This window comes from Nyctereutes procyonoides, unplaced genomic scaffold (assembly GCF_905146905.1).
Source record: "Nyctereutes procyonoides isolate TBG_1078 unplaced genomic scaffold, NYPRO_anot_genome, whole genome shotgun sequence".
In the NCBI taxonomy this organism is placed as follows: domain Eukaryota; kingdom Metazoa; phylum Chordata; class Mammalia; order Carnivora; family Canidae; genus Nyctereutes; species Nyctereutes procyonoides.
The window spans coordinates 15,526,719-15,544,805 of NW_026575044.1; the positions used below are offsets into that span (position 1 = coordinate 15,526,719).

The 18,087-nt window shown below is 46.1% G+C and overlaps 1 protein-coding gene across 2 annotated transcripts in view; it reads left to right on the plus strand.

Annotated features, from left to right (window-relative positions):
- The window catches only part of KCNN3 (potassium calcium-activated channel subfamily N member 3), a 133,243-nt gene extending 128,510 nt beyond the window's left edge, over positions 1-4,733 (plus strand). For both annotated transcript variants that reach the window (XM_055324097.1, XM_055324098.1), the window contains one exon: positions 1,373-4,733. The gene's annotated coding sequence lies outside the window, so the exon portion shown is untranslated. The remainder of the gene's footprint in view (positions 1-1,372) is intronic.
- The last annotated feature ends 13,354 nt before the right edge of the window (positions 4,734-18,087 follow it).

Genomic DNA, 18,087 nt, shown 5'->3' on the forward strand with positions numbered 1-18,087 from the left:
CACTGGTGTCAGTGGAATTTCAGGACATAGCACCAGGTGGTAAATCATGCCAGTCTAGGGGCTCGCTCCTCCTCAGGCTGAAGTCCAAATATCAATCTGTACCTTTGGATCAAAGGACACATGTGCCTGCTCATCATCAATAAACTGCCATAAAGTGTCTGAACTGCTCTTGCCCTGCTTGTAATACGCAGCTTCATGACATCATATCTCTAAAAATGTTAATGCAATGCAAGGGAACAAGAGAGGTTAGGCCCTGGGGCACCTTGGGCTTCTGGCCTCGGTGAGTGCCAGTGGCACAGCGGCAAACTCTGAGAATGAGGCGTCAGCAAAGTCCCAGTGGGCATGCATAGGTCTCCTTGCTTATTAAAGGCTGAGAAGAAGCAGCATCAAAGAAATCATTATTTCAATACATTTGAGGACCTCCCCCTTATATTCCTAGTGATTTCTGTGTGAGTAAAGGAAGGAAAAAGGAAGAAAGCTAGAAATACAGAATCGGAGTAAATAAGCTCTAATGCTGGACCCACATCTTTGGCCAATTAGTGTAACCACCTCATCCCTCGGTTTCCATGTGGTGTGAATGAAGATGATAGTTAACATCCTTCAAAACAAAGTACTCAGTAGGTTTTACGTGGAGTCACAATCGTCTTCAACAGCAGCCAGACTGCGTTCCCGTCCAGCCCACACTCAGGTGTGGCATCTGAATGTCCTCAAGGGTTAGTGGAAGTGACTATGACGTGTCAACTGTGTAGGGAGGAATATGAGACCAGCACACGGGCTCTCTCTCCTCCCTTACAGTGTCCCCTCCACCATCCATGCACCTCAAATTAGGAATCAGCGTTTCATCCCAGAATGAATGTGTGGCTCTCACAGTACCACAGCATATACACTAGGAAGTCATCGCACTACCAGTAGGTTCTACACTAAGTTACTGGCTTTTAAATCCTAAAATGTGTCCCCAGTTCCACACAGCCATGCTACTTCCCTGAAAGTTGCTTCAAAGCAGAGTAAGGATCTGCTAGTCGTCATGCTGCCTGTATGAACTTGGCAGCACTGGGTTTCAGTACGTAGACTGCTGTCCTGGGGTCTCCTGGTTGGTGTGGGTCAACCCCCCCCATAGTGACCACGCCCTGGACACTGTCCCTACACTGTCCCTTCCTTCTCTGCTGCCACCAAAGTAAGCATGGAATGGGAATGGGGCCATTGATGCCACCAAAAAGGGATGTCCCAGGGACTGCGGCATGAACTGCCTGTTCCTGGTAGTTGAATATAGATGGGTGCCTGTCATCCTGAAAGCTTGTGCTAGGCTGCATAAGTAGAGGTTAACATTAAACTCCTGTCAGATGAGTAATGCGTAGATTTTGTACTGAAATAGATGGAAACTTTTTAAGAAGCACTCGGTGCAGTGGTGTATGAACAGACAGAGAAAACCAGTAGCTGTGACCTGCTTTCCTTACACCATTACTGGAAACACCCAAACATCAACTGGAGTTCCTTCTGAACAAAACCATTATCAAAGCTTCAACATGTGACCTCCAAATCTAGGTGCCAAGTGCCGTGCGACAGTTGTTTACACACCTGAGAAGCAGGCTCAGGAAGCTATATCTTGGGCCTGGACCATGTGTTGAAACAAAAGAAATGTGCCCAGCGAAGCTGTTGGAGGAAAAGCACAAAATTCAACACCAACCTGTAGTTAGGATCCCAAAGAAATGCTGAATTTATAGCCAAAAACAAAAATCAGTGACTAATCAAACATGAATCTGACTGGAACAGCCAACATCCAGGTTCCCAGAGGAAGGAGAGGGAATAAATGACATTCTCTAGCTGTGTCCCATGGTCTCAACCAGGACCAATCCACCTTCGTCAGACATTTTAATGGCGCAACAACTCACTTTGGTCCCGGACTCCGTGGCCCGCGCTGAGCAGAAGAGAAGAGGAGAGAGCACATTTTCATTGGTGAACTCGGAAACAAGTGTTTGTGTTCAGAATCATGTGAGCTTCAATAGGAATTTGCATCTTGCCTCTGTACTGCTTGCTATTTTTTAATGATAGGAGAAAGCATAACAGTTTATTTTAAATATGAAATATATTGCTATATTATAAAATATATTGTAACTTTGAACTAACATTTTGTATCACACTAGTGTTTGGCAGGCCCAGTGTCAGCCTGCTCTCCCAACGACTGTTTCTGAGTACACATCACCCAGACTGAGGGGCTTAGCCTCGGGAACTGCCGTCTTGTAAATCCCTAAGACCTGCCCATTAGAGACAAGAATAATGTTCCAGGCTTAGAAGAATAACTCTACCCAAAGCTCTATCAAGCCATTTCAGATGAGATTCTAAAAGCCATGACTCCCTTAGTAGCTGTGCAGAGCCAGTTTCATGATGGGCAGGTTCTCCCCATGTAAATGCAAAGTCTCAATATGAAAGTGATAGGAGTCTCAAGCTGAGCCACTGGCTCTTCCTTTGGGAATGTCAGAATTGGGCGTAAGGGAGAGTTCTCCTGTGACATGAAAGACTCAAAATTCTAGGCGCTGTGAGTGTGTGTATCTAAGCCAGAGTCAAGCCACTGGGAGCTTCACTTACACAGGCTCAGGGAGACCCCGATAGGATGTGCAGATGTGCGGAGGAGCTCCTCTGAGCCCTCAGGACCCTGCATTTATTCACAGCTCCAGGGGGAGTAAGGGAGGAAGCAGGACACGCACAGCAATACCTGGCAAAGTGCCGGGCTTCCCTTTCTGCTCCTTTAATTCAGCCCTTTAGTGGCAGGAAAGGAGCTTCAAAGGAGGTGTTGTCTTCATTGGCAGAATTGGGGAAATTCTCTACTCGAGCAACTCCTGAACTCCATTCCCTTCCTTGTCTGAGTCGTAATTGAGACTCATGTAGAATTTCTCACTTCCATCCTCTGAGTGATGGAGGGACTATTTCTAGGTGAAAACAGGATGTGTTTAGTTATAGAACAAAGGTTTTCCAGAATCAGTGGGGCCCTCTTGTTTGTTAGCATCACCCTGGGCTGACACTGCACCCATGGAAACCAAGCAGCATCGGGGCACCTGAGCTCCTGTCTTTTCCCTTCTCAACCTAAAAATTTACACAGAGTGCAAGACAACAGGTTTTTTCCTGGGGAAAAGCTGGTACTGGTAACCTGAAAGAAAAAGATGCCAACGCCCGCTCCAAGCTGCTTGTGTGGCTGAGAGCTCACTTGCACACACAGCTTATTTTTATTGAACAAACTGCTCACAGTGTCTGCTACACCCCCAATTACATGTAAGGGTGGGTTCCACTAAGGCTATCAGAATTCCAGGGCACCTGCTTTTAGCAGGTTACTCACTTGCTGGCTAATGGAAATTAGTTTATTCTCAATTTTATATAACTGATGAATGTACTGGTGGTAATTGATTTGTCTTTTAATACTTTTCTGCTACTAAATAGAACTGTCTCTTTTGGCTTTTTCTTCTAGCACTCCTCAGACTCAGACTTTTACATTTATAGAGAGCAAATATATTCTGATTTTCCCCTCAAAGTTATTATTCAGTCTAGACCAAGAAAAACAATGCAAATTCCTGATTTGGGGAAAGCAGATCTCTTGACATTAATTCAGGTATATATGGCTGTACACTAATCCTTGCTACTAAAAGTGTGGTCCACAGACCAGCAGTGTCAGCATCACCTAAGAACTTAGAAATGCAGACTAGGGCCCCACGCCAGATCTGCTTAATCCAATTTGGCATTTTAACGAGATCCCTAAGTGATCTGTATACACATTAAATATTGAAAAGCTCTGGCTTCACCACACAGCAACAGTAACCAACACCATTAATAGCTAGAAAATTAAACCATTTGTTCTTTGACCCTCATTTACAGAATTACTTGATGAAGTAAAGTCCTGTACGATCATAAGGATAAAAACAGATGCATCTCACAGTTTCATTTGAGGTCATGTAATGTGGCTGGTGTACAAATAGGAGCAGCCTTTAAAAAAAAAAAAAGCTTGCTTTGTAACCCTGAGCCCCTTCAAAGTCCCTTTTTAGGTTTCTGGTTTTAGCCTGTGCTGGCAGGGCCATTGGAATATCAAGTGGCCCCCAGGGGAGGTCCCCCTGGAAGGGTACCCAGTCCCTGCTCAGCACAGTACAGAAATAGCTGCATCTGTGCTTCTTCCTTGAGAAATTCAGCAACCTACCAATGAGGACTCTCCTCCCCAGAGGAAACCTAGCAAGAGAAGTTAGTTTAACCTTCTAGAGACATTCCTAATCTCTTTTCAAGCCAGTTCTTTTAATCATTACCCCAACCAGAGATACTCTAAGGTGATCAAGGAAAAATGTGGATTATATTGGCACCACAAATCGATATGTACCCAGAAACAGTTATGTTCTAAATTAATGGCTTTAACCTGTTCATTGTAAAAAGTGCCTTGGACTTCGATCTAAAGAGGTCAGTATAAATATGTGTGTGTGTGACATATGTAGGCAAATATTTACATATTTATACATACATAGGTGCACACACATGTACCGCACATTCATATACAATATACACATACATATATAAACGCTTCATGATATGTCATATTGCTATTCTCAGTTCCATTTATTTTGTCTGGTCCTATGTTATTTGTTTAGTGACACCTTTACATAGAGAGGTTCTATTCAGGACATTGATGTATTTTTTTTTGTTTGTTTTTTACTTTTTATTAAAAAGGTAAAGGATATTAAAAAAAAAAAAGTCAAGTGCCTGAAGGTTTTGAATGGAATTGTGGTAAATTTTCTCAGGTCACCAAAAAGGAAACTGATCTTTCCTTTGGAAAATACTTTTCTGTTGCAGTGACTTTTGTTTTCCCTTGGTGGGAGTTGATAAATACCAACGGTTACAGTAATTTGGTAATTTTGTTGTGATTAACTTTGTGGTCTCCATAAAGCAACAGCAACAATTGCTCAGGCCAGCGCCCACTCTCCTTCACGCATTAGTGTCAGAAGGGATTGGTCTTTCTGTGCCGTGGACAGTGTGGGCATCGGGCCAACTAAATCACAGGGGTGGGGGTTCCAGCAGTTCTAAGTACTGGGTGCTTTCAGTGGCGCTCACAGAAGGACAGGTGGGAACTCCTTCCTGGACCAGGTGGGAACCTGTCCTAGAGGATGGCAGAAGGGCCCCGGGAAACTTTTGAGGCTCCTGCACCCTTTCTACAATAAAACAACCACCTGGACCAGTCAGGTTCTCTACCTTAGCCAAAGGTCTCATCTTTCTACAGTGTGACAGCTTGTAATGGACCAACTTCCCTGGTTAGAAGCCCCCAGGGATCCAAGGAGATTCACCAGGTTGTCATTGCTCTGCTCTTGTGCTAAAGGAGGGATTTTACTTCTTGAAGCCAAGAAATAGCTCTAACTCCCTGCCCAGGTGATAACAGCCTCATAACAGCCAGGGCCACTCCAGAGAGGTGATGTCCCCCTCATAGGGGCCAGAAAGACAAAATGTTTCTGCAGCTGCCCCTACAGATGCCCCCCCCAGATACCCCACAGCTGTCCTCACAGATGCCCTCCAGATATCCCCATAGCTGTCCCCACAGATGCCCCCACAGCTGCCCCACAGATGTCCCCACAGATATTCCCACAGATGCCCCATAGTTGCCCCACAGATGTACCTACAGATGCCCCCACAGCTGCGCCACAGATGTCCCTACAGATGCGTCCACAGCTGCACCAACCACAGATGCCCCCACAGCTGTTCCACAGCTGTCCTCACAGACGTCCCCACAGATTCCCCACAGCTGCCTCACAGATGCCCCCTCAATAGTTGGCACCCTGGAGGGGATGATAAATAGCACTCCCTGTGCTGTGCTGGGAGTCTGAGCTAAAGAAAACCAGCTGTGAGTTGCTGCTCTAAATCAGGGACCAACCATGACCACCCCCCGGAAGCTCTCAGCGCAGCAGGGAGAAGGGACACTTGGTGGCTGGGAGCCTCCCCTGGCCACTGTGGGTCCCACGTGGAGACCAGGCTGCGGTGTTCTGACGCTGGTTTGTGGATTCCGAGGCCCAGGTGGGAGTGCACCGGGGAGGCGGGCCTGGTCTCACTCCTTTCTGTCACACTGAGGTGGAGGAACAGGGCGTGGAAAGGTTCCAGAAGGCTGGGATGTGAGGGCACTAAACAAACACAAGGGAGCAGCCTCAATTCAACACCAAACGTGCTCACCACGGAGTTCCTCCAATTGTGTCTTCTTCCTGCCCTAGGACGGCAGTTGTGAAAACAGGGATTTTTAAAAGAGGAAATCTTTTTTTTTTTTAAGTTTTTTTTTTAATTTTTTATTTTATTATTTATGACAGTCAGAGAGAGAGAGAGAGAGGCAGAGACACAGGCAGAGGGAGAAGCAGGCTCCATGCACCGGGAGCCCGACGTGGGATTCGATCCCGGGTCTCCAGGATCGCGCCCTGGGCCAAAGGCAGGCGCCAAACCGCTGCGCCACCCAGGGATCCCGAAAAGAGGAAATCTTAATTTAGGTGGGAAACAGAGCCCCCTGGCAACACTGCCTCTGCAGGGCCAGGATTGCCCCAGTGTTGACAGAGACGGCCTGCCGGCGCGGACACCCCCAGCTCCACCGCCCTCCGACAGTGCCTGCACAGGCCCTGGGGCAGCAAGCCGGCCTGCGCTGTGTCTACACAGGGGACCCTGCAGGTCAGTGCCCCACTTGTTCCATGGACATGACAAAGCTTTTCAAACTTTGCTTCCCGCTGGGACCCACCCCTCCCAGAAGCTTCTGGAAACGCCAAGGTCAGTCAGTGCCCCCAACCCCTGGTGCTTCAGAAGCCCAGGGGTTCTGAGAGGCACCCAGAGTTGAGTACTGCCCCCAGGCCTGTGAATGAGAGCACCCAGCCTGGCCAGTGCCCCCTGGGATCTCTGCGCCCCGAGCTGGCGAAGAGGTCTGGGGGCAATCGATACAAAAAGGGGGGTTGCCTGCACCTCCTTCCTTCTCAGGTCCCTACGTGTGTCCCACGCAGAACCCACTGACTTCTTCTGCTGCTCCACATTCGGACTCTGCAACGCTGCCGGCTGCGTGTGGGCCTGTTTGCCCAGCCTCTGCTTCCTGTGGGCACACAGCCCACCCAGGCAAGCACAGAGTCTTTCCTGGACCTCTGCCCTGGGCAAGGATGGGGGTATCCCCTAATCCTTCTCATTAGGCAAAAAAGGGTTCGAATTCAAAGACACCTAGCTAGCAGGTGTCTCACTAAATCCAACACAAAAATAGGGTCACCTGCCTGCGACCCTCGTCGATCTCTTCCTGACTGCATTTAACTATTAAAGCATTGTCTCCTGTCTTAAAGGAAATTTGACGCATCATTACATCATACATCTCTGTGGAAGCTGGAAACTCAAAGCTGGGCCCAGTTCCCCAAACTAGAGGATTCCCCTAAATCCCGGACCCTCTGAGTAAGACTGCCCCCTGCTGGTCAGACAGCAACACGCGTCCCCTGGCTTGTCTGGGGAAAGGCTTCTTCAGATCCTACTGCCCTTACCTTACACACAGGAAGTGAAGACAAGTGATCCACCCCAAATCAGAGGATGAGGGCAGACACTGCACCGGAGGGTGGCCACGCCGTGGCAACAATGCTTCTGTGCCAGGTGGAGCACTCAGGCTGCCCAGCACTTCTCCAGTGTCATCTTGGCCTTACCTCAGCACCAGTATTGATTTTGCAAATGTCAGATAAAAATAAAAGGCCCCTGATTCCCCCCAGCACATGTTCACATCACACATAACCCCCCCCCACACACATCATCCATCTCCTAAAAACAAGGATATGCACATTGCACCTGGCTAAATTAGTTCATCATGTATTTTATGCTCCAGAAGCATTGATCGTTTTCAAATTTATCTGCCTTTCATTTAAAGAATTTAGAGCTAATACTTACAAATCTACAAGACCACCCTCTGGTTAGGAAACATTAAATGAGATTATTAAAATGATGCAATTCTATATCCTGCATTACAGTAGGTTATGCTAATGTGGTCCAGGTCATTAATCTTTATTTCAGCCAGTTCTACAAATAGAATATGAAGATTAGCCAGAATTAGCTTAATCTTTCTTTGTTTGTTTATAGCATGAATCTGAAATTTACACTTTATTTTTCCCAGGGACAAGTCATAACAAATGGCATTTCTTTTTTTTAAGTAGGCTCCATGCCCAGCGTGGAGCCTAGTATGGGGCTTAAACTCACAACCCTGAGATCAAGACCTGAGCTGAGATCCACAGTCCAACACTTAACCAACTGAGCCACCTGGGCGCTTCCTGCAACTCTTGATATGCAATTCTGTCCCCTGGGAAACCAAAGGTTGGAAACATGAACATATTATGTTACCACTGCTTATGGGCAATGTCATCTTAGATGAAGCTTCTTTCTGAAACTGTCTTGCCTCCTACTCTGCAACACTGGTGTATCTCTTAGAAGCCATCAAGTGTTTCTTGAGAAGGAATACATACAGCAGGTGGCACCCACACCTAAGCACTCATGGGGGGAAATCTCAGGTCCCCTGCAGCTCCTGTAAGCTCCAGTTCAATTGCTCTTTCTTCAAATACCCTACCCTCCTCACCTTCTATCTCTCAGAAGAAGGTAGATACATAATTTTGCCTGAACTTCAGAGTTTAGAAATCCTGTTGTATTTACACCTAGGATTTCTTAGAGAATTTTTTCTAAGAATGGCAATGCAATGTCACTTGACTCACAAGTTTGGAAAAATAGGCCCCTGTTTGGTTTTGGTTTAAATGAGAAAATAATCCTCTGGGATGGTGTGAGCAGGAGCAGGAGCTGACATCCTCAGTTCTCTCATCAGGAACATGATGAGGAAAAGCCATGAAGGACATTCACTTACTGCCTTCAGGCTACCCATTCCCCCGCCCCGCCCCCACCTCCACTATGCATTTGGGTGGGATTAATCCCAATTTCAGATCATGGTGGGCTTTGGCAGGCTCAGGTACACACTGCTAAGGGATGGGCAGTTAGCCCAAATCAGGCCAATGGATAAATGGATCCCAGAGCCAGGGCTCAGGGAGGAGTGACCAGAAAAGATAGTCTGGCCCAGGAACTGCTATGACCGTTTGTGTCATGAGGTGGGAGGTAGGGTTGACAGGGGGCCAATGTACAGAGCACAAGGATGCACCAAGGCTCCAGACGGCAGAGGTAGGGAGCAATGGGTACCTTGGAACCACTGACTGAATCTTCAAATCACCTGGGCTTTACAGCAAAGCCATTTGGAGGTGGATTTTTTTTCGCCACATCCAACATAACGAGTCCTGGTGGAGAAGAACCAACCTCCTGTGCTCATGTCTGATTTCCCAGAGCAACAATCGGGATGAGAATTAAAGAAAGATGCCTATTCTGCAGTTCCCGCATTTAAAACGCATGGGCGCCCAGCTGGCTCAGCCAGAGGCACTTGTGATGCTCTATCTTGGGGTCATGGGTTTGAGCCCCATGGTGGGCAAAGAGCTTACTTAAAACACAAAAAGTTTAAAACAAAAAAGTTAAATCAGATAACAAGAAAACTGGGGATGTCAAAACTGATTCTGGGGTGCCTCTTAACCAGCAAGGTGGACAGATGATGGAGGAAGGGGAGCCACAGAGGAGCTGGTGAAACAAACCCGCTGGAGTCCACAAGAGACCAAAGCAGGCAACAACAGACCATCACATCATGGCATGTCATATCACATCATGTCATGCCATGCCGTGGAGTGTCACATCACATCACATCATGCCAGATCAGTTTGTGTTGTGTCATGTCATCATCATGTCATGTCATCATATTGTTGTGTCATAGCTGGAATGAAGAGTGCAATAAAAGTCATTTGATATGATTTGAAAGAAAAGTAAATACTGGTAACTTTAGGATTTGATAATAAAAATTATAAAGTGACAGAAAGAGTTTATATTGAAATAAAGTTATGGGGTGCCTTGCTGGCTCAGTGGGTGCAGTACATGACTCTTGAGTTTGGAGTTGTGAGTTTGAGCCCCACACCAGGTGTTAAGATTATTTAGAAACAAAAATTTTTTAAAAAATGAAAGAACGTTTATGACTTTCAAATTACCAGAGGTTGAAAAAAATGAGGAAAAATCAATTCAAAAGGAGGAAGAAAAAAACACCAAAAAGGTGGAGAAAAGCAAAAGGACAAAATAAAATGGAATAAACATATCCAAATATTTCCATAATCACAATAAGATATTGATCCAGGTACTCCAAGTGAAAGGAAAGGATTGTCAGACCAAGCATTGTAAATTTTTGAAATAAATGCTATTTACCAGGGATATATCTAAATAATAAGGAAAAATTAAAAGTACAGATTTTTTAAGATACACCAAGTATATTATAACCAAAAGAAAGTGGATGCAGCTATATAAATATCAGGGGAGAAACAAAATTTAACATACAAAACACAGAGTTCACCATGAAAATATAACAATTCTAAATTTATATAATATGTTTAATCATTTGGCCTCAAAATACATGAAATAACCATTTCTGGACTACAGCAAAACACAGATAAACATAATAGGAAATTATAACATATCTCTGAATAAGTAGTAGATCAAGTAGACAGAAAAAAGTTGAAAGGACATAATTAACAACCATAAAAGCTAGAGAACACACATTTTCCTAGTATATGGACCATTAATGAAAATTAACCACTTATAGGACTGGTACCATGCAAATAACACTCTCTGACTACTAGGTAATATATACCAAAAAAACAGTAAAACAAACAAAAAAAAAAACATAACCAAAAAAAACTTCCTTTGGAAATTAAGAAACACAAATAATTCACAAATCAAAGAATAAATCACAATGGAAATTTTAAAATATGAAAATACATTTCAAAATGAGTTGAAAGCAATTTTAAGGAAAGCAAAATAAACAAATAGAGACCAGAGCAGAAGTTAATTAAACAGGAAATAAACCTATACTAGAAAAGATTTTTTAAAAGCCAAAAATTGGTCCTCTGAAAACACTGTAATAAAATCTATATACCTCTAGCAAGACTGAAAAGAAAGAAAGAAAAAAAAAGACTGAACAGAAAGAGACAAAGGAAGGGAGGAGGGGGAGAAAGGGAAAACATAAAATAATATTAGGAATGATACCACAAACACTATAAAGAAAATAGGAGATTGGGAAATAAACGAAAAAGATTCCTAGAAAAAGATCACTTACCAAAACTGACTCAAGAAGAAATAGAGAAATGGAAGCCATCAAATCAATCAACCAATGGCTCAGCATTTTCCCACAAAGAGAACTCCTGGTCTGGATGGTTTTACCAGCAAATTCCGCCAAACTTTCAAGGAGGAAAATAATTCCAATTTTACACATTTTCCCCCCAAAGCACAAGAAGAAAAAAAAGTCTTTCCCCAACTCATTTTATAAGCCTAGCATAACATTGGTATCAGAATACAAGAGAGGAAAGCTACAGACCAGTTTTACTTATGACTCTAGGCACAGACATACTGTTACCACACCACATCTAGAAATGGGTCGGGGAGAAAACAACATGATTAAGCTAGGCTTACACCCAAAAATATGATTGTTTAATATTAGAAAAATAATAAAGTTCACCATGCTAACACATCAAAAGTGAAAAAATAATAGTAACAGATTTTTACTTTGATTTTTTTTAATTTTAAAAAATATTTTATTTATTTATTCATGACAGACAGACACAGAGAGGGAGAGAGGCAGAGACACAGGCTCCATGCAGGGAGCCCGATGTGGGACTCGATCCCGGGTCTCCAGGATCACACCCTGGGCCGAAGGCGGTGCTAAACCGCTGAGCCACCGGGGCTGCCCAGTAACACATTTTTAAAGAAGAAGTAAAATCAATATAGGTTAATTTATAAAACACTGAGCAAACTAGGCAGACACTGTGTAGAACCACCCAGTGACTCACACTTTTTAATAACCCCTCCTGTAGAGCGCAGGCAGGACCTGTGACTCTCTTCTAGCCAACGGAATATGGCAAAGGTGATGGGAAGTCATTCCTGTGTTTAGATTTTATTACAGAAGATGCCATCTGAGCCCACAAAAGAGATTCTCCTGCTGACAGAGACAAGCTGCAAGCTGCCCACAGAGGGGCGTGTGGCAGGAAGCGCCAACAGCCAGGAAGATGCCGGGGATGGATTCTGTCAACAATCTCAAGGAGTGTGGAGAAAAGAGCCACCTTCCTGGAGCCTCCAGGGGGCAGCAGCCTGGCCATACAATGGTTGCATTCTTGTGGGGCTCTGAGCAAACCACTCAGCAGGGCCGATCCATGGAAACTGAGGTATGTACGAGATGCATGCTGATGCTGTGGATCACAGGGTGTATGGTAATCTGTTCAGCAGCGATAGGAAATTAATATAAAAGAGCTTCCTTAACCCAAGGCATGACATCTACAAGAGGATGTCTTCCTAAAACACACATCACACTTAATGTGACATCAAGACACCAGCTCTTACCACCTCCCCAGTGGAGGTCCTGGCATTGCAATATGGGTAGAAAAATAGAAGGAAAAGGATCACAAAGGAAGAAAACATCATTATTCACAGCACCACTTGTCTGTCTACCCAAAGTCATCTAAAGAGAAATTATTAGAATTATGATTCTCTGTAAACAAAGTTAGCATAGTTGCTGGATGCAAAGTCAATAGATAAAAATTACATTTCTATATCCTATTAATATGAAACTAGGAAGTGAAATCTTAAAAAGGAAACCAAAAATATTTAAAATGTAGCAATAAACTAACAGCAGGCATACTGGAGTTTTACAAGGAAATTATGAGACAGTATTAACAACAATGGAGAAAACATAAACAAACAGGGAAAATTCGATGTTCAGGTTTTTACATACATTTCTTTCCCCAAAAATTCGTCTATAAACTTAATGTAGTGACAGTCAAAATCCAAATAGGGGTTTTGTGTATGGACCATTACAAGCTGATTGTAAAACTGATACCAAAAAAGGGGGGGCTCAGCGCATATCAAGAATGCATGTCACGTAGCTCTAGTAATTAAGGTGATGTGGTCTTTGAACAACGCATGCAACAGAGAGCTGACAAACAGCCTCACCATTCACGGAAACTTGATTTATTAGAGGGCTGGCTCTGCAAATAAGTTGGGGGGAAAATGGACTTTTCAATCACCAGCATTGAGACAATGATTATCTACATTCATACACAAAAATTAATTCTGGTTGGGTTAAAAACGTAAATGCAAAGAAAACCTGTGACACTCAGAAGACGACAGAAATCACTTCTTAAACAGAACTCCAAAAACCCAGACCATAGAGGGAATGACTGACAAGTTTGAATACAGGAAGATTAAAACCATCTACTCCATTTTTTTTTTTTAAGTGAGAAGATGAGCCACAAGTTGGGAGATGTTTACAACCTGTCTACCTTAGAAAATCCAGGAAGCTGGGACGCCTGAGTGGCTCAGTGGTTGAGCGTCTGCTCAAGGCGTGATTCTGGAATTCTGGGATCGAGTCTCACATCGGGCTCCCCACGGGGAGCCTGCTTCTTCCTCTGCCTGTGTCTCTGCCTCTCTCTGTGTGTGTATCTCTCATGAATAAATAAATAAAATATAAAAAGAAAGAAAATCCAGGAAGTCAATTGGGGGGAAACAAGCAAAAGATAGGAACAGGAATTTCACAGATAAGGGATCACAAACCGCCATAAATGTAAAAAGATGGTCCGCTTCACTGGTGATGAAGGACATGCAAATGGAAATCCAACTTACTATTTCACACCCACTAGAGTGACAGAAAAAAGTCTGAAAATCGGGGAATGCCAAGTGTTGGGAGTACGCGAGGCAGCTGGCGCTCTTGCCCACTGCCGGTGGGGCTGTGACAGGCACGGCTATTTGGGAAACCATTTGGCATTATTTAGAAAAGTTGAGTATGTGCATATACCCAGCACTATTCGTAAAACAAACAAAATAGCACTAGAACTGACCCAGAAGGAGAGAAGGAGGAGATAAACAGGCCCCATCACACGCGGGGGCGGGAACGCAGAGGGAAGAAGCCAGCCCAGGGAGACCCCGCCCAGTGCGTGCCCGCGCTGTGCAGTCAGCCAGAACTCCACACTCCGGGCTCACGCCAACAGGGGGGTGGCGTGGGGAACCAAGGGGTGGGCATGGGGACGGCCGCCCTCCAATACTGAGCTCCTCCTGAACAGTTTCTAAATTTCAGTGTGGGCAGGTAAGACGCGGGTGTTCACCTCCTTCTTCTGCAACCCGTACAAAGACGAGTACACTCGTGCACCTGCCATGGGCAGGTGCCCCCCAGGGCTGGCCCAGCCGGCCGCCGGAAAGAGCAGCAGCAACATCTAAGGTGGGCAGGGAGAGTCACCAATGTGTGGACCGCCACAAAGCCACACACACACCACTGTGACGCTGTCTGGGGCTCCAGAATACATAGATGCCCACAGACAACTGTACACCTGCACTTAGGAGCCTGGTGAGCCCCCTGCCAGGTGTGCCCCCTGTCAGGTGTGAAATTCCTTTTTCTTCTACTCACAGAGAACTCAGGGCCCATGGCAGAATAGCCAGGAAACTGAGACGCCCACTCCCCCAGAGCAGCAAGAGCCCTGCAGAGCTCGGCTCACTCGATCTAGAACAAACCTGGGAGCCCAACACCCAGATCTGGAGCCAGCTCCAAGGCAGGTCTGCCGCCGACTTGGGTGTTTCCTAGCTAGTGCCCTCCAATGAGTGGGAACCCTGCACCTCCGCTTTCCCATCTGTAAAATGGGGACAGTGATAGTGTTGTGGTAGGGAGATGGCCGTGAAGATGGGTGCAGTGACGAGTGGGGCCTCCGCCTGCCTCCAGGTACAGGACTCCCGAGTGTCCTTCGCCGGGGTGGAGCCTCTCACCTCCAAGCTTTCTGCTTCACCCAGAGGGAGCAGGCTCATTCCACCATTGTTCCTGTTCATCCGAATGGTGGTGCTTTTTGGTCTCCACCACCTCCATTCGGCTGACTCTATCAGCACAAAATAAAGAGGGCTGGGAATCCCAACACCATGTCCCGGGAGCCCCAAATCAAGTGTGTGGCTCACACAGCTCACACAGCAGCCTGGAGTCTAGAAAGCACAGTCTGCACTGTGATTAAAAACAAGCTTTACTGCCTCAAAAGCACAATCCTGACAATCTTCCCATCACCAAGAATTTGTGGGAGATGACAAGTACTTCCTCCAAATCTAATTTTACAGAGGTTTGCATTGCTGAGACTGTAGCTTTTCTCGTCCCTGCAGAGGACATGCTGGGAGGTGTCCCACCTCATCCCCAGGCCAGCAGCCCCCCACCCCCCTCCCCAGCAGCTCCAGGCTCATTCCCAGCCTGCAACTGAGGCCCTCCTTGCTGCCCTCCATGGGGTAAGGCCTGGGGTGCCCCCTGTCAGGTGTGAACTTCCTTTTTCTTCCAAAATGAATTCAGAGAAATAACACTTCACAATGCATCCAATTTTCAACAATCTACTCTCTTCTCTCACCAAAAGTGCTGTGATGCAGACTTCTTGCTGAATTAATTATAAATCGCTGTCTTCCTATTGCTCTTTCTCTTCAGTATGCCAAAACTCTTGGAATCAAGAAGACAAGATGCTTTTTTTTTTTAAGATTTTATTTATTTATCCATGAGAGACACATGGTGGTGGTGGTGGGGGCGTTGCAGAGACATGGGCAGAGGGAGAAGCAGGCTCCATGCAGGGAGCCCGATGTGGGACTCGATCCCGGGACTCCAGGATCACGCCCTGACCCAAAGGCAGGCACTAAACTGCTGAGCCACCCAGGCGTCCCAAGAAGACAAGCTTCTAAATAAAGACCATCTACAGATCAAACCATGCTATGCCCCACAAGACTGCTGGTCAGGTGCTGCCCTGTCAGTGGGACAAAGCCCACATGCTTCACTGTGATCCCTAATTCTGCCCTGGGAGGGGGCAATCGCCTCCACAACCTTCCCTCAGTGCAGTTCCCAGCTCACACTTACACACACACTCCTGGGGCCCACTAGCTTGAGTTTCACTGACCTAAGTTAACCCATGGGATCATGTGCTCCTTCAGCCTAGAGAGCCCTCACCCACGTTTTGCCGAGGAAACCCCGCCATATCCTTCAAGAGTAGGTTTTGGTCTCCATGTTCCTCACTCCAATGATAATGACCACCTTGAATTCAAACACCTGCCTGTCAGGATCACCCAAAGAGCCCTCTCAAACTACATATCCCTGGACCTCACCCAGACCTACTGAGTCAGAATCTCTCAGGGTGAGCACGTTCCCAAGGCCCCACAGATGGCACTGATGTGTGGCCGTGGCCGATAAGTCGAGTGGGGCCGCAAGGGAGACCACAGGACGGGATCCAAATACTCTGGATTTGGAGCCCAGCTCTGCTACAAGCTAGCTGCCTGGTTGTGCCTGGTCAGTCTGCTCAGCATCTCTGGGCTCTAGATGCAGGGGCCACGGTGGTAGTAGTACCTGCCTCACAGGATTGTTGTGAGTTTTAACTGAGTGGGTATAGAAAACCTGCCCAGCACACAAAGTCAGCGTTCAGTAAGTGTTAACTGCTGTTGCGTCCTTCTGGCACACATTTCCAGTAAACTTCACCAGTTACCACTAATCACAGTAATGAGACTCAGGTAGCCCAAGCAGAGCGGCACGTGTGCCCACGTGTGCCGGCCCTCAGAGCCCATGTCTGCTCCTGTAAACCAAGCTGGGCTTTATTTCTGTGGCAGGTGGGCCATGCTGAGGCCCCCCTTGGGGAGGGCTGCCTGACACTGGGAGCCAAGTGGCAGCAAGTAGGGCCCACGTTTTGGGCCTCTCTGTATCCCCTTGGGGAGGGCTGCCTGACACTGGGAGCCAAGTGGCAGCAAGTAGGGCCCACGTTTTGGCCCTCTCTGTATCCCCAACACCTAGCACAATGCACACTGTCTGGCAGGCCCCGGACAAATACTGGCAGAAATAGGAGTCAGTCAAGAAGAGATGGAAGGATGGACCAGAAGCCACCAGGCAGCGGTTCGGAGTCTATGAGCTGCTCCCAGGGCTGTGAGCTGTCCCCCCCTGTCCACAAAGGGGGCAAGGACAGCAACGCCACCAATGTGACCTCCTCTACTCACCAGGCTGTTGCACAATCATGGAATCCACCTGATTTTAAAGATAACAATATGGCTATGGCTCCTAATTCACCTGATCTCCTACCTGCATTTTATATATTCTATGTGTATTTTTAATTAATTTTTATGAAGGTATAACTGACATACAACATATCAGTTTGAGGTGTTCAGCATAGTAATTCAGTATTTGTGTACAATGTGAAATAGACACAAGTCTACTCAACACCCATTACCCCTTGTCGTTACAATTTTGTTTCTTGAGATGCGAACTTTCCAGATGGGCTCTCTCCGCAACTCTCACATCTGAAAGTGCTGCTACCAGCCATGGCCGCCATGCTGGCCCTCACGTGCCCAGGGCTGGCTTACTTCCTAACTGAGGATGTGTTTCCTTTGACTGTCTTGACCCATCCCACTCACCCCCAAACCATACCTCTGCCACCACCAATCTGTTCTCTGTATCTCTGAGCTTGGTAGTTTGGGGTTTGGCTTGGTTTTTGTTTCAATTCCATATGTGAGACCATGGGGTATTTGCCTTTCCCTGACTTCCTTCACCGAGTGTGGTGGCCTCAGGATCTAACCATGTGGTCGCAAATGGTAGGGGTAGGACTTCCTTCTTTTCGATGTCTGAACAACATTCCATTGTGTCTAGAATTTTCTTTATCCAGTCTTCCACCAGTGGACACTTGGGTTATTTCAAAGTCTTGGCTATGATAAGTAATGCTGCAGTGAACACAAGGGTGCAGATATCTTTTCCAGGTAATATTTTTGTTTCCTTTGGGTAAATATCCAGAAGTGAAGTTACTGGGTCGTATGGTAATTCTTTTTTTTTCCCTAAAGATTGATTTATTTATTTTAGAGAGAGAGAGCACAAGCTCAGGGGGAGGGGCAGAGTCTGGAGGCAGACTCTCCACTGAGCAGGGAGCCTGACGCAGGACTGGATCCCAGGACCTGGAGATCATGACCTCAGCTGAAGACCAGTGCTTCACCAACCAAGCC